General features: G+C 36.4%; 1 pseudogene; it reads right to left on the bottom strand.

Moving 5' to 3' along the window:
• Positions 1-7,720: 7,720 nt before the first annotated feature.
• LOC143438419 (glutathione S-transferase C-terminal domain-containing protein pseudogene) lies at positions 7,721-9,315 on the bottom strand (annotated as a pseudogene).
• Positions 9,316-16,330: the final 7,015 nt, after the last annotated feature.

The raw sequence follows: 16,330 nt of genomic DNA, 5'->3' as shown, positions 1-16,330 counted from the left end.
ATATGATACCACCTTAGCTCTGGGCCTCGCTTCACCTAATAACAATGTTGACAATCTGGTACATGCTGCCTGACACTTGCTTTGGATTCATGGCTACCAAACAACACTAGTAATCAATAGTTTTACGTTTTGATGAGGGGGTCAGTCTAATAAAGAAAAGTCCCTTACTTTAGCAAAAATAGTTTTGGGAAGCCTAGACAACTGGAACAAAGCCTCTGCATAGCTGGCCAAGCAGAGCTTTTCTATTGAACATAGTCTTTCTTCTAACACACTACTATTTGACATGGTTTAATAGATTCCATTGTTCTTAAAATTTTACCAATCTTTCCTCTTTTAGGTGTGTGACTTTCTGGAATATATATGGAATTATTAAAAACTATAATCATGATTAAAAATGATAATTAATCTGTCATAAGTTGAGTCTAAGTTTTCTTCATGAAAATTCTTCCAATAGTGAATAACTTGAGGATCTAAAATTGATTTACCAATACATTTTATTATGCACATCACTTCCAAAAGGCTCTATCAGCTTCTACAGTGCTATGCTTATACTTCTTATATATACAGAGTAGCATTGCCTGTCATATATGAGTAAGATAGCTATAATGTTAATCAGACTGCACCCTTGAGTAAAGATTTTATTAACTACCATAAAATACACCAATATTTGCATGTACTACACTAGCAGTGAAGTCTATTAGTGACAATGTTCATATAATTTCAAAGTCCTATCTTCTTTGAGGACACAGACAAATATTTCCCTACAGTATCTTAGAGTTTTCTAGAGAAATGGGGCCAATGGTATAAACAGTTAAGGGTTTAGCTCATAAACATAATAGGAACTTACTACAGTCATTTCTTTCTAGTTGGTGTCACCATCTGAAGTCATTAAAGTAGGTCTCTTGCATGGTTCTTCTCTGAGCAATGCTTTGGGTCTCTTACAGGTCAGTCCTCTGTACACAGAAACTTCCATGTCTGCACTTAGATTATGTGAAAGAGAACAGTCAAAGAAGAGTTGGTAATTGTTCATTTGTAGAAAAAGAGACAAAACATCAAAGTTCCTATAAGCAATGTGCAAATTGGAAGTTATTATTTCAATTTGTGTTTTAAATAGCTAAAAGGAAACATTCATCATAGTATATATCACATACTAAATATAAAAAAAATGAACTGTCTTTCACTCATAAGTATCCTACATGTAGTGAGACATAATGTAGTGTTGGATAGAGGAAAGACATGAACAATGGAGCAGAGAAAGAAGGTCCTAAGAAACATCCAGGCCATGTTCCTGTTTTCATAGCCTCAAAAGTTATTATATAACCCCAGCTGCTGTTTTCATGATATAAAGTTCAATTTCAAAAATCACAGTGGTTTTAAAATGTCTTGAGCTGTCTTAAAAGCAGTTAATCATGAGGTCACCAAAACTAAAAAATATTAATAAAAAAATAAAAGCAAGAAAACCAAACCAAACCAAACCAAATGAACAAACAATTTCAACTTCATCTACATATTGGTGTTTCTGGGAAATCAAATTGTCCTTTTGTAATTAAATGTCCTTAAAGCTACAGATGGGCTAGTTTACCTATGTCAGATGCTAAGGCACCAGGACATTTTCCCAATCACTATGTATATGCTGATGAAGATTGTTCATCTTCAAAAGATATGACATCATTATAATATCACTTAGGTAGCAGTTTTGATGCCTGTGCCATGAAGTTTTCTAGAGGACCATGGAAAGAAATACTCTAAATGAGAGTGTTCGAACATGATTTGAGAAAAAAAAAAGTAAGTTATATGTATGTTACCGATCCCATAAATATATATAAAACATCTTTAAAATTCAGAGAGTACTCATTGTCTTGTGCATCCTCTTTGAACAGCCCACTTCAATCTTTATCTGGAGCTATGCTCTGCTTTCTCAAGTAAACTTCCTAATTGTTTATATCTCTCTACCTATTTCTTTCCTTCCAAAAGACATTAACAGAGGAACATCCCCCTTCAATTGTGCCTAAACAAACACTTGAAAACCAATGCTCTCATCTTCCAATTACCTTTGAATAAAAAGTCTGTGCAGGTCAAAGTCAAGGATAGTATTCTTTTAATGGAAATATTTTATTTCTTATTCTATAAAGTTGAAGATAAAGGAAAAAGTTTTTCATTGTCTGTATCAAATGTTATAATTGAGCACAGCTGCAAACTACAACCAATAGTTTTTCTGAAATTAAAAGAGCTTTTATTAATAAAATATGCCCAACATTTTAAATTTTCCATTTTGTTCTCTCTCTACTTTTAAAGAAAGGTTGTGCCAACTCAAGAACACAGCATCGTTAAATCACCCATTAAATTCAACTGGTTTTTTTTTTTTTTTTACATAATAGCTTAATTATATCAATCAGTGAAATTCTAATCAGCCTAATGTGGTTATCATGATAACCCAAATAATTGGAAATAAACAAAATAGCAAGCTCTATCTACTTTTGTTGTCTCTCTTTACTGAACAAGAACTTTTAAGTAGCCACTACCATAATAAGCAAAAACTCTGAATATGTTTCAAAAAATTAAGCATGGAGAGAGCATTGAGAAAACAGTTGTTTACCAGTTTTAACACAATTTGGGCCATGTCTTCCATCAGGTTGCAATGTCCAAAATCTGTGAATTTAAGCAGTATGTATATCTTACTTACTTCATTCTTGCAGAACCCAGAGAATCAATTTGTATACATGTACTAAACTTGCTTAATTGGAAAACATTAGAGTGTTAATTTTAGGGAAAAGGGGAATTTTTAAATTGTGAATGTGTATTTGGAAATACAGAGACTACAGAGCACTTATTTATCTTATTTTGACATTGAGAGGCTCTGTTTGGATTCCCATTACATTATATCATATGGAGCTTACAATGTTACATCTTAGAAAGGAATACCTGCAACACTTACTGCTTTGCTAGTACAATGTTTTCATGTACTGTGTAACGATTATTCTTGTATTATTCAAATGCTGATTTCTCTGCCCTCATATCACCTTGTAATCTGGACATGGGTTCCTAGAATAAGATTACTTATTCTAGGAATGTCTGGTCACATTTGTGTAAACATTGCTCCCAATTTATTATCTGACTTATCAATAAAATATGATCGGTCAATGGCTGGGCAGGAAAGAGAATAGCCATCCAAAAGAGGGGGAGGAGGAAAAAAGGAGGAGGAAAAGGAGGAGGAAAAGGAGGAGGAAAAGGAGGAGGAAAAGGAGGAGGAAAAGGAGGAGGAGGAGTTCCAGTTCTTGGAAATAGATTTAGTCCTAGTTTTTTAATGACCAATTTGAAGCTTGTCATGGAGTCAGCCTAGCCTGGCTCATTGGAAGCTAGCTGGGGAAAGAGAAAAGAATGCCACTTAATAATTAAAAATTACTTTTACATTGTTTAAAATATACTAAAAACTTCTAAACAATCTATTTACATAGGGTTTTTTTTTAAGTATTTTTATTTATTTACATTCCAAATGTTGCCCCCTTCTTGGTCCTCTCTCCCAAGTTCTTCACTCCATTGCCCCTTCCCCTTTGCTTCTGAGAGGGTGCTTTTCCACTAGCCCACCCAACCACCTACCCCACTTCACTGCCAGTATCCCCCTATCCTGGGGCATAAACTTTCTATAGGATTAATCACATCCTTTCCAACTTAGGCCAGACAAGGCAATCCTCTGCTACATATGTGCTGGGGGCCATGGACTAACCAATGCTCTCTGGTTGGTGGTTTAGTCTCTGGGAGCTCTGAGGAATCCAGGTTGGTTAATACTGTTGTCATTCCTATGAGGTTGTCACACCCTTCAGCTTCATCAGTACTTCCCCTAACTCCTCCATAGGGGTCCCTGAACTCAGTCTAATGGTTGGCTGTAAGTATCTGCATCTGTCTCAGTCAGTGGCTGGTAGAACCTCTCAGCCATGCTAGGCTCCTGTCTGCAAGCACAACATGGCATTAGTAATAGTGTCAGGGTTCGGTGTCTATACATGGGATGGATCCCAAGTTGAACGGGTCACCAGATGGCCTTTCCTTCAGTCTCTGCTCCATTTTTGTCTCTGCATTTCCTTTAGACAGGAACAATTCTGTGTCAAAAATGTTGAAGATCTGTGGGTGCCCTATCCCTCATCTGGGGGCCATGTCTATTTATTAGAGGTGGTCTCTTCCTCATATACATGGAAAAAACAATTCTCAACTTCATATGAAAAAACAAAATCCCAGGATAACTAAAACAATTCCCAACAATAAAAGAACTTCTGGGGGTATCACCATCCCTAACTTCCAGCTGTCCTAGAGAGCAATAGTGATATAAACTACATGATATTGATACAGAGGCAGATAGGTCAATCAATGGAATGGAATTGAAGACCCACAAATAAATCCACACATCTAAGGACAATAGATCTTTGACAAAGAAATAAAAAGCATACAGTACAAAAAAGCATTTTCAACAAGTGGTGTTGATCTAACTGTCAGTCTACGTGTAGAAGAATGCAAATTGATCTATATTAATCATCCTGTACAAAGCTCAAGTCCAAGTGGATCAAGGGCCTCCTTATAAAACCAGATAGACTGATTCTAATAGAAAAGAAACTGAAATAGTCTCAAACACATTGGCACAGGGGAAATTTTCCTAAACAGAACACCAATGGCTCAGGCGCTAAGATCAACAATTGACAAATGAGACCACATGAAACTACAACGCTTCTGTTGTTAAAAAGGACAAAACAGCAACCTATAGATCGGGAAAATATCTTTATTAACCCTACATCCAAAAGAGGGCTAATATCCAAAATATACAAAGAACTTAAGAAGTTAGACTCCAAAAATCCAAATAACCCAATTTAAAAATGGGGTACAGAACTAAACAGATACTTCTTAAGAGTGGAATCTCAAATGACTAAGAGCAGTTAAAGAAATGTTCGACATCCTTAGTCATCAAGGAAATGCAAATAAGAACAACCCTGAGATTCCATCTTACACCAATCAGAATGGCTAAGATAAAAAATTCAAGTGACAGCACATAATGGCAAGATTGTGGAGCAAGATGAATAGTCCTCCACTGATAGTGGGATTGCAAACTGGTACAACCACTCTGGAAATCAATCTGGTAGTTCCTCAGAAAATTGCAAATAGTTCTATCTGAAGACCCAGCTATACCCTTTCTGGCCATATACCCAAAAGATACTCCACTGTATCACAAGAACATGAGCTCCACTATGTTCATAAGCATCCTTATTTCTAATAGCCAGAAGCTGGAAACAACCCAGATGTCCCTCACCTGAAGAATGGATACCGAAAATGTGGTTCATTTACACAGTGGAATACTATTCAGCTATGAAAAACGAGGACATCATGAATTTTAGGCAAATGGAAGGAACTAGAAAATACCATTCTGAGTGAAGTAATCCAGACACAAAAAGATATGTGTGGTATGTACTCACTGATATGTGGATATTATCCAGAATTTCTGAATACCCATGATATAACTCACAGATAATAGGAAGCTTAACAAGGAAGGCTCAAGTGTGGATATTCTTCTAAGTTAGAAGGGGGAACAAAATAATCAAGTGAGGCAGAGATCTGGCTGGGAGAGAGGAAGGGGATGGGAAAAAGCAGGCAGGATTAGATATGGGGGAGATAAGAGAGAAGCCCGGACTGCCAGGAGAATGAATGGAAACATGCAGCAGTGTGAGGTAGGGCCAGGGAACCTCTAGAAATCCTTAGAGACCTGGGATGTGAGAGGCTTCCAGGACTCAATGGGCATTCCCTTAGCCAAAATGCCCAACAGTGGGGAGATGGAACCGAAAGAGATCATATAGATTCTTAATTATTCATTAGACAACTGATAATAAAATGTGACTATCCTACATCTTTTTGATATTAAGAATTGGAATGTATTTCATTTTGATGGATTTTTTTCTTTGATGAGTATAAAGTATCCTTCCCCATATTTTTTGTTTGAAGTCTATATTGCTAGATATTAAAACGGCTACACCAGCTTGTATCTTAGGTCCATTTTCTTGGAATATCTTTTTCTACACTTTTATCCTGAGGTAATGTTTGTCCTCAATATTGACTTGTATTTCTAATAGGCCACAGAAGAATGCCCCCTGTTTTCACATTCACTGTTAGTCTGTTTCTTTTCTTTGGAGAATTGAGGCCATTTACAGCCAATGATTATTGATTCCTGTTATTTGGTTGGTGGTGTTGGTGGTGGTTGTGTGTGTGTGTTTGCTGGTATGAGATTATGAATTTCCCGTGTTTTCATGGGTATAGTTAATCTTGCACCTTCTGTGGGCCTGATTTGGATATAGATAGTTAATTATTGTGTGGTAAGGAAACTTTCATTTTTGGGTTCAATTTATTTGGTGTTCTATTTGCTTTTTGTACCACTATAAAATCTTTTCTCTCTGCCTTTCAGCTAATTCAGATAATGGTGTGTCTATCCTTTGACTTTCCTCAAAGAATCAGCTCTTTGCTTTATTCATTCTTCATATTGTTCTTCTTCTGGTTGGTTTGTTTCTAATTTTATTAATCTTAGATAGTTTAATTATTTCTTGCTATCTTTATAATCATCTCTTTCCTTTGGTTAGGTAATTTTCTTCTATGTTTTGTTGAAAATATACCCTGGGCCTTTGAGCTGGGATTTTTCTTCCTCCTCTATTCTTGTTATGCTTAGGTTTGATATTTTTATAATGTCCCAGATTTTTCTGGATATTTTATGAGAGGAGTATTTTAGATTGAACCTTTTCTTTAAGTGAGGTATTCCTTTTTTCTACAATAATAAGGTATTCCTTATTTCTTCAATTCCCAAGATTTTCTTTTCCATCTCATATCTTCTGTTAGTAAAGCTTCCCTCTATAGTTTCTGTCTGAAATCCCCCCCCCCCTTTTTTTCTGCCTTTTGGCTCATGTGGGTAAGAGTTTGTTAAATTCTTTGATTTTCTCAAAAAACTAACTCTGTTTTACTCATTCTTTGTCTTGTTCATTTTTTGGTTGGTTTGTTTTTATCTTACTAACTTTAGGCATGAGATTGATTACTTCTTGCTGTCTACTCCTTTGGGGTATTATTTCTTCTTTTCTTCTAGAACTTTCTGGTGTGGTTAAGTGAGTAAATATATTGTCCTGGCTGTTATTGTGGTTTCTTTTCAATCATAAATAATGCAGTTTATTTGAGTCATTATAAAAACATTAGAATAAATTTAGTTTTAGTCTTAAAGAAGATTTCAACTACAGTACTTCGTATGTAATTATTTTAATATATAAAACCTTTATTCTAACATCATAATATATAGTAACCATCCAAAAAAATTAACAATGATTTTTTTCATTAGTTTGACCAAAAAAAACTATGACCAGAGATAGAGTTCTATAAATAAACTAATAATACAAGAAACCCTCACAAAAACTTTCTGTGAAAAACACAAACATCTACAGGAACGTGTCTTTATAAATTGTTTAGGTTAGGAATCTTTCAACCCCACCTAATTGAAACTGGCCAATTAAAGAAAGGCTAGGAATGGGGTAATAGTTGCAAAGGACAGACTATGGCAAAATGTAGTATTCACCAGTTATTCCTTATACTTTTTAATATTCACCATAAGCTACTTTTCACCTAACTTTGTAAATACACATATTAGCAGGACAGACTTGCCGCTATTGCTCTATTACGAAGTGTTATGTTACAGACCCACAAGATTTAGGTTCATTAACAGCAATTATATTCATTCAGCTCCAATGACTGCCTCGCCTTTGCCAGGTTTCCTTACAGCTAGCAGATTTAAGGAGGCAGTCTCAGCTCTCTCGTAGCACTCACTTCGAAAGTCTAAAAGTTGTTACTTCATGTACATCATTCTCAGAAGATCCATAAGGGGTCATACAGGTCATGAAGTCCAGAGTCATGTTCAGGACAGAGAAACTGTATCTCTGGCACTGCTCTTTCTGCTTACCTTCAAATGGGTCTTGCTTCCACATGAATGTTGAGGTTTTTGCCCTCCTAGGGCTTCCTTCGGGGCTGACAGCAGCAGGAAGGCTGCTCCAGTCAAGGGTCCAAGCAGGACAAGGGTGTGGAGACAACATCGCTTCGATGCCTTTTTCCATTAACTTGGTCATAGTCGGTCTTGGTCCTCCTATAAATAAAGGGTCATTCTGCTCATCTGCAGCTGCTACTTCATTACAGCTCGCAGGCTGTTTACTGGCAGATTTCAGCAACTCCAATAAATACAGAAAGTAGATCCCACACTTAGAAGCTGCTGCTTTGACTTTTGGCACTTCCTGAATCCTCTGATATCAAGAGGTTAGTAGTGGAAACTGTTCCAGCTTCTCTGAAAATTTCTTGCAAATAATTACCAACAGGAACAACCAACGGTATCACAGGAATAATTCTCTTTCGATGACTTTACTTGCAAATAGATTCACCTACAAAAAGTGGTGAATACAGGGCAAAAGCACCATGTCTGCCAAAGTGAAGTACAGTCCTTCTGCAAACACGTGCTCCAGAGGCGGAAGATCAGAGGCTTTTGCTTTCCTGATGTGGGAAGACTCCCTATTGGTAGCAGCTGCATCCTCTTGCACTGTGAGCTTTGAGAACGCCACCTTCAGCTCTAGACTCTTGGAAGAACCAGCCAAGTCTTTGGGTATCTTCTGTGCACTGGCCTTGCTCTTTGCTATTCCCTTACCAGAGGGAGGCTCACTGCCAGCAGCCTTCTGCTGCTTCAGCTTCTGTCTCCGGAGTTTGTCATCATTGTGTACTCTGACAGGCTCGCTGAGCTTTCTCTCAAGCTCTAGTATTTCTTCAGGGATAGTTGGGGGCTGGTCAGAGGACTCATGGAGAAAATTCTCAACAGCCAAAGGAATGGTGAGTTCACATAGCCTGGTCCACTGACTAACTTCAGCACAGGCTTTCAAGCAAGTCTTTTTAAAACCCATAACTTCTAAAATTTCTTTTCTTGAGGGCTCAGCTTCATAGGATTTCTGGATTATGTATTTTAGGACTACAGCAAGTTCTGCTCTACAAAAAAGTCAGGTTGATCTACCACAGCAGGCAAGCAACAATTCTGGACTATCAGAGGGAGCAACTGCTTTGAAATGACCTGTATTTCTATGTCCTGGGGCAGTGCCTCTTTCAGGAGTGAAGTGTCCTTTCTTCTGTAAGGACTAAGCAGAAGGTAAAGACTTTGCATTCACAGTATGATAATAAAAACAAAGTTACAGATCTGTGGAGAGGAAAGATGCACCCTTCTGTCTGGTGAGAGTACTCCGGGTACAGAGATTCTTCTGTGGGGCTTTTCTTAATGCCTTTCATTTTCTGTTGTCATTGGGTCACCTGGTCGCAGGGGTGCGTCCAGGCAGGGAGGGCGCAAGAGCACTGGCCACCGCGCCTTCCTGCCCAGCTCGAGCCAGGATTCCAGGATTCCAAGGCTACTTCTGGAAGCCGACGAGGTGCACTCGCCTCCAGCAAGGAGCTGAGCTGGGGAAAGGGGCGAAAATAAAGAAGAGGCAAAGTGTCTGAAGCCCCACCCCCCACCCCGCCCAACGTCATTCGTACTGTTATTGTGTTCTTAAGCTGGCATCTAGGCATCTGAGTTTGGAGTGATTATAGTTTTAGGTGATGAGTTTTGGTTTTGTCTTGTTTTATTTCTTGGATTTTCTTTTATTAAAGATAGAAATTTAACGTTATGATCTTGCCTGTTAAAATTGTCTACATTGTGCCCCATAAGTTGGGGTGTTTTGTGTTTTCACTTCAATTATTAAACCTTTTAATTTCTATTTTGAACCATTTTTTATTCAGTGGTAGATTGTTCCATTTCAGTGCATCTGTAAGCTTTCTGTTGTTGATATCCAGCTTTAATCTGGTAGTAGGCACGATGCTGGATGTTATTTCAATTTTCTTGTAACCATTTAAATTTACTTTATGTCTGAGTATAAGTTCCATGAGATGCTGAGAAAAAGATATATCTGTTAGGTCATTTGGTTTACATTATTATTTAGCCCAGCATTTCTCTGTTTAGTTTTTTCTGATGACCTATCTATTGGTGAGTTTGGGGACATTGTTACCTACAATTATCATGTAAGGTTAAGTATGTGATTTTAGTTATATCTGTGTTTCTTTTATGAACCTGAATGCCCTTGTGTTTGGTTTATAACTGTTTTTAACTATAGTATCCTCTCAAGGTATTTTTGCTTTGATGAATATACAGTGTCTTTCTCTATCTCTTTGATTAGTTTTGATCTGAGATTTATTTTGTCAATATTAAAATGGCTACACTGGTTTGTGTCTTGGGTCCATATATTTTTAATATCATTTTACTATCTTTTACCCTGAGGTGGTTTTTATTCTTGATATTTAGATGTGTTTGATGGTTGCAGCAGAAGGATGCATTTTATTAATATAAAAGTGTATCCTTTTTATTAATATGCAGTCCATTTGATTAATATGTGTCTTGTTATTGGGGAATTGAGACCGATTTTAAGTTATCAATGAGCAGTGCTTATCTACTCCCACTAATTTGTTGTGTAGTATCTGTTTTTTTTCTCTCCTTTTGATTTGTTGGTTTGTTATTATTCATCCCTTTTATTTTCTTGGGTGTGATTAATCTCAGATTGAAGTTTTTCTTCTAACACCCTTCCTAGAGCTGCATTTGTTGATAGATGCTGTTTAAATGTAGTTTTATTATGGTATATCTTTCTTTATTCATCTATTGTGATTGAAAGACTTGCCTGATGTACCATCTGGGTGGCATCTGTAGTCTCTTAGAGTTTGTGGAACATACGTCCAGGATAGTCTAGCTTTTGGCGTCTCCATTTACAAGTTAGCTGCTTTTTTTTTTAATAGGTCTGCCTTTATGTGTCATTTGGTCACTTTAAACTTACAACTTTTAATACTCTTTCTTATTTTCTACATTTAGTGTTTTGATTATTATGTGCCATGGAAATTTCTTTTCTGATTCAGTCTTTTAATATTTTGTCTGCTACTTGTACCTTGATAGACACTCCTTCTTTAGATTAGGAAAATTATTTTCTATAATTTTGTTGAAAATATTTTCTGTGCCTGTGACCTGATTTTCTTCTTCTTTCTCTGCTTCTCTATTCCTCTATTGTTATTAGTCATAGTTTTGATCTTTTCATAGTGTCCCAGGTTTTCTGATGTTTTATGTCAGGAGGTTTTTAGATTTAATACTTTCTTTGACTGAGGTATTTATTTCTTCTCTTGTATCTTCAACACCCAAGAATCTCTCTTGTAAGTTGGTGAGGTTTACCTCTGAAGTTTCTATCTGTATTTCTATATTTTTCACTACAACTTTCCCTCTATGTTTTCCTTATTCATTCTATTTCTACTTTCCAATTTTGAACTATTTACCTTATTTCATTACATTGCTTATTGATGTTTTCATAGATTTCATTAGTTTATTTATTTATATTCTCTTTAATGACCTTGAGCATACTGATAATAGATATTTTGAAGATCCTGTCTTGTGCTCCAGCTAAATTGCATTTCTCAGAACCTACTCAGTTGGCGTTTCTGGGCTCTGGTAGCAATATATTATCCTAGCTGCCATGATTTTGTTTTTACACTGGCATCTAAGCATCTGATTTGGGGATGGTTGTCATTCTAGGTGTTGATATCAGGTCTTGGCTTTGTTAGATGGGTGTCCCATTTTTTGATTTCTAATCATCTCCTTAGATCATAGGTCAGCAAAGTGGTCATGTGTTTCATGAAAGTATATTTTTTTGGGCTCTTCACAGGTATGGCTTCTGGGGGTTTCTGGTAAAATTTGCTTCTAGGTATTGAGCTCCAACATGTAGTTTAGGGATGGAAATGGGCTAGGAATTGGGGCTGTGAGTACACAGAAGTGAGAGAAGCAGGGATGAATCTCTGTCATTGGATTTATTAGAATGGCTTACAGGCTGTGGCTCAGCTAATTCACACAGTGGGTGGATATGAAAAGGAAGTTCAACAATCCAAAAGTTTCTCAGGCCATGAGGTTGGATGTCTCTGTTGGTCTTCAGTAGACACTGGAGTTCCAAAGAAGTAGATTCTAATGCTAATGAAGGAATGAGCTAGATAAGAGGCAGGAGAAGGGAGACAAAGAGCAAAAGACTTCTTTTTATGTTTTCTTATATAGTCTTTCAGCAAAAGGTGTGGCCCAGATTAAAGGTTTGTTTTCCCACCTCAAGACCCAGATTAAGCTGGGCAGTGGTGGTACATGCCTTTAATCACAGCACTCAGGAGGCAAAGGCAGGTTGACCTCTGTGTTTGAGGTCAGCCTGGTCTACAGAGTAAGTTCCAGTTCCAGGACAGCCAGGGCTACACAGAGAAACCTCGTCTTCAAAAACAAAACAACAACAACAACAAAACAGAAACAAAGTCAAACAAATGAACAAACACCCAGATTGAAGACATGCACCTTCTTACCTCTAGATCCAGAATAAAGGCATATAAATCAATCAATCAATCAGTCAAACAAACAAAAAACCAGAAAAGACAGCATCTTCAACAAATGGTGCTAAAAAACCAAATGTGGATGCACATTTGAAGAAGAATGAAATTAGACATATACACACACATGCACACACACACATACACACAGACACACTACATATTTATCATTGCATAAAAACTAACTTTGAATAGTTTAAAGGCCTAAATATGAATTCTGAAACAAAAGAAATGCTGGAAGAAAGCATAGGCAGCATCCTGTATTACCTAGATATAAGGATATAAGAAAGGACTTTCTGAGTAGGACTCAAGATTAAAAATTAAGATTAAGAACCAAAATTTAAGACGAACACTTGACTCAAAAAAAAAAACCCAAAAGCTCTGTACAGCTAAAGACAAGCAAACAACAACACAAACAGTGAGTAAATAAGCAGCCCACAGAAGGGCAAAGAATCACTATCAGATATACATCTGAAAGAGAGTTAATACACAGAATATATAAAGAACTCAAAAAACAAAGAGCCAAAAAAAATGAGCCATTCAAAGAATGGGCTTGGGGTATGAACGGAACAGAGAATTCCCCCAAAAGAAAATAACCAGCTAAGAAATGTCTCAAGAAATATTCATCTTTCCTAACAATTAGTGAAATACAAACAAAAAAGTTTAGATTTTATCTTACTGCAGTTAGAATAGTGAAGATCAACAAAAGAATCAACAACTAATGCTTAGGAGGATGTGGGGAAAGTATCTGTACTCTTGGTAGGATGGCAATGTGCCCTAGTTACTCTGGAGACCAGTATGAAGAACCCTCAAAAAGCTAAAAATAAATGTACCACATGACCTAGCTACACAACTTCTTGATATATTCTCAAAGTACTCAATATTTGAATTTACAGATGAAGCTCGGCTGTGTTCATTATTGTTCTAGTTATAATAACTAAAAAGTAAAAATGACCTAAATATCCTTCAGCTGAAGAATAAATAATGAAAATATGGTACATATACACCATAGAGTACCATTCAGTTGTAGAGAAAAAGTTAATCATGAATTTTTCAGTTAAGTAGATGGAACTAAGTAGGGTCATATTGAGTGAAGTAACCCAGATCAAGAAAAACAAACTTCACAGGCTCTCTTTCATCTGTAGTTCCCAGCTCCAAATCTTCAGATTGAGCATATAATCTAAGCAGTGATTCTCAACCTTCCTAATGCTGCAACTCTTCAATACAGTTCCTCATGTTGTGGTGACCCCCAATCATAATATTGTCTTGTATCTATTTCACAATTGTAATGTTGCTACTGTTATGAGTCATAATGTAAATACATGATATGCAGGATATGTGATATGATATCCCCCTCCCCAGAAGGAGTCATGATGCACAAGTTGATAACCATTACTGAGTCCTAGAGTAACTGCAGAAACCAGAAAAGTAAAAGGGAGCCCTCAGGCAGGGATAAGGTGGTAGTAGAGAGGACTACAGAGGATTTCTAGGGAGAAATAAAGAAATTTGGAGGAGCTATAATTCAATATAGGAGAATGAGGTCAAAACTGAAGGAGAGGGAGGAAACAAGATGAAATAACTACAAAGAAGTATGAAACATCATAAGAAATAATATTAGCTATTTTCCTAAAATTACATATAACACATGCAAGTCTGTGTATACATATACAGTTCAAATGAACCTTTTTTAACAGGACTGACAATGCTTTCACTAAGAAACATAGACTAACAGAAACACCAGTTATCAGGTTTTGAGTTGCTGAGCTGTCCCCCAGGTTACCCCTGACCTCCTGTGGCAATTCCCTCCTTTCTTACATTTCCTTGTGCTGTTTCAAGGCATTTCCATGTAAACATGTCAAGGGGAATCATTCCAAGCTGTGAAAACTGTTGCTGACTCCACAGTACCTCTTTTTTTAATTCATGTTCCTCTACCCAGCAGGGATATTTTGAAGAAAGATTCTGACATCCATATTGGATGATATTTACCACAAAATGTTGAGGGCTGAATTTTACCACTAATGACTCTGAGTGTCAAACATACAGCTACTTGCTGTCACTTCATGGGAAACATAGGACAGAAATAAACTGGCACAGAAAACACAACTTCAAGTACCCAAACAGGATATTCAGGTTTTCCTACCACACCCTAAGTGCTTATTTCCAGACTGGGAAACCCTCATTAAGTAGTTGCAAAAGAATAAGCCTCCTGATGCACCTCATTGTTAATCATCAACAAAGGACTTAGTGTAGAATGCTGAAAGTGACAAGGAAGCAGGCTGATTAAAGCAGCATATATCTATCTGCATAGACAATGTAAATCCTGCTATGAGTTTTAAACCTTCTTTGTATTACTTTAATATCCAAATCAGTATGAATGCTGTCTAATTATGTCCCACATTTGTTTATGGAATAATGGCCAAATGTCCTTGCAGAAACAGTAAAAACCATGAAAAACTCAAGAAAATGTTATTGTCTGTAATTACTTGGAATCCTCAGGTGCAGAACTCATAGATACGGAGGACTGGTGATATTTAGGAAAGGAACATGATTTAAAATCAAGCTTAAAATAGTGCATATTTTAAACAGTTCCACATAACACCAATCATCTAAATCAAACTTCCCAGTTACTTTTTGCTTATTCACTGATCTAAGTGCAGATACAATCTAAGTGATTAATGCACAGCTCTAGTTTGGCCCTGAAATGGGAGAAAAGTCTGGGAACAAATGGAGGAAACTAAAATAGTAGAGATTTGTGTAAACTACAGAGAAGGCAATATTACGGCCTGTTGGACAGAACCAGTATATACACTGAACCATATATGTTGCTGCTTGGTTCTTATTGGATGATGGAGACGTGACATCATTGTAGCACCTCACTCCATATATTCTAGAATGGAACCTAGCTTTTACAAGGAAGAGAGTATGCTGACAGATCAATAAATGACTGAATGGGACAGCCTAAGTGTAATCTTTAATTCTACTTTTTTGATCTGTGATTGCTATCTCTAGTAACAGTCACTGCAAACCAAGACAGTGTTCATTTCTGGGCCACACAGTCTTCTTGTTGAGAATGTGGGTCATGTTGTAAGGTTTGGATATAGGTTTTAAAGATGTAAGTCCATATAAGTGAACTGAGGATGTTGAGGATACTGGATCCAGGACTACAATTGGTAACAATCAAACCTGGTATTCAGTTTTCCCTCAGATGATTCTTAGACAATGTAACCTACAATTAGATTTTATGAGAGAATTCAAATGAAAACAACAAGGTGACAGAAAACAATGACACTGAGAGTCATGGCTTATAAGACTTTATTCTCTTTAGAAAAAAAGGAACAAATGAAGAAAACATCTTTAAATCTTGAAAAGTAGAAAGTGATAAATCCTCATGAACTGCTGTATGTTCTTTCACTGAGAACTAACATTGTTTCCAATATGAACCCTCCCACAAATAACATACATTTCTATTTGCAATATTAGAACTTATCGTTTGTAGAAAAGACAAAACTTTTGAAATCCTAGTCACTGGAATATCATAAATATATTTATAATGTTAATCTTTAAAGCCATCAAATATATAGCCAAATATTCTAAGCTTTTTAATTGGTTGGTAATTTTTTTATTTATCCACATACATTCTCTGGATTCTTTTTAATGGAAGCCCTTCAAATGGCTTCTAAAGTAGAGTTTGCTAAGAGACACAGCAAAACGTACTGAAGTCTAATCATCATGAACTTTAGTCTGTCTGATCAAATAAAAATCTCTTTTTTATAAGTTAATATTTGAAATCATTCAAATAAAATGTAAAAATGTGGAATTATTTGTAATCAAATGCTTTTGAATACTGACATATTTATATGTATGTATAAGATATATCTTT

Source organism: Arvicanthis niloticus, chromosome 25, assembly GCF_011762505.2.
Source record: "Arvicanthis niloticus isolate mArvNil1 chromosome 25, mArvNil1.pat.X, whole genome shotgun sequence".
Taxonomy (NCBI): domain Eukaryota; kingdom Metazoa; phylum Chordata; class Mammalia; order Rodentia; family Muridae; genus Arvicanthis; species Arvicanthis niloticus.
The sequence above is the reverse complement of the archived record's forward strand: the minus strand, read 5'-3'. Positions and strand labels throughout refer to the sequence as shown.